Raw genomic sequence first — 1,427 nt, 5'->3', positions numbered from 1 at the left:
GGGGGAGGGTTGGAGGGGATTGTGAATTGTGCACTTTGTATATTATTTATAAAGCCAAAATTTGGAAGTGTTTATCTGTTTGGCGCGTTGAGCGTATTGTATTTCACCAAGTGGTGACCCGGCGCTTTGGGCACCCGCTCGGTTATTAGGCCCATTCTGAGAAAGCAGTTTGCTCACCTCTGATTTAACAGGATATCATTAAAAAAATAATAATAAATAGTATTTGTATAGCGCATACCCTCGCTCAACAGCTAACTCTGTGCGCTTTACACTATATTATTACCCCCAAAAGACCACAGAACACTCCGAAACATTCTCAGCTTCCCGAGAAGCATGCAGTGCAAGCAGCTGATTTAGAACTCAAACTCAAACGCTAAAAAACTGACGAGATCTTTCACGTGAGAAAAATTCGTGTAAAGTGCCTTTCCCAAAGACACAACTTCGGGCCCCTGGCGGGATTCAAACCCATGACCTTACGGTTGAGAGTCCGAGAAGATAACCCTGTCCCCGTCGTTTTATGCAAGAAAAATTCTGGAATTATGCAAACTGAGCCCAAAAATGTGAAATTAATGCGTTTCTGCTAATCTTAACAAAGAATGATAAAGAAAAATAATCAGAAATTATGCCTAAAAAAAATAATCAAATTTTGCTAAATTATGCAGGGTGCATAAAACCACGGGGACAGATCACCTTAAGGCCAGCGACAAAATAGATAGACTAAACATTTTTATCAATAGCTTAGGGTTGTTTTCCCATCTCTAGATTTTTGTGTCTACGAACCGTGAAAGAATTCCCGCCGATGCCAGGCTCCCTGCCTTGTTGATTAACTCTTTATCAGAAAGTTATTCCTCTTCTGTACGCAGCCAATTTTGTCATACATATTCTTAGCGCCATTAACTTCCCCATAACTCCGCTTCTATTTAACCTGTTTGCTCCAAGCTGGGCAGAATTGGATGATCAATAAACGTACCATTCTATGGATAATAAGATGGATTTGCTGGGGTTTCGTTGATTTTGTTGTTGTCTTGATTGCAAACAAACGAGAGATGCTGTGAGCCAGCGGAACTGACGCACTGTAGATTCTTCTTCTTTATTTGCTTGTTCTTCTTCTTGTTCTTCTTCTTCATTTTCTTGTTACTTCTTCTTGTTCTTCTTCTTCATTTTCTTGTTACTTCTTCTTCATTTGCTTGTTCTTTTCTTGTTCTTCTTCTTGTTCTTCTTCTTGTTCTTCTTCTTGTTCTACTTCTTGTTTCTCTTCTTCATTTTCTTGTTCTTTTCTTGTTCTTCTTCTTGTTCTCCACGTTCTTGTTCTTTTCTTGTTCTTCTTTTTGTTCTCCACGTTCTTGTTCTTCTTGTTCTTGTTCTTCTTTTTCTTCTTGTTCTTCTTCTTCTTCTTCTTCTTCTTCTTCTTTTTCTTCTTCTTCTTC

This window comes from Aplysia californica, unplaced genomic scaffold (assembly GCF_000002075.1).
Source record: "Aplysia californica isolate F4 #8 unplaced genomic scaffold, AplCal3.0 scaffold00702, whole genome shotgun sequence".
NCBI lineage: Eukaryota > Metazoa > Mollusca > Gastropoda > Aplysiida > Aplysiidae > Aplysia > Aplysia californica.
The sequence above is the reverse complement of the archived record's forward strand: the minus strand, read 5'-3'. Positions refer to the sequence as shown.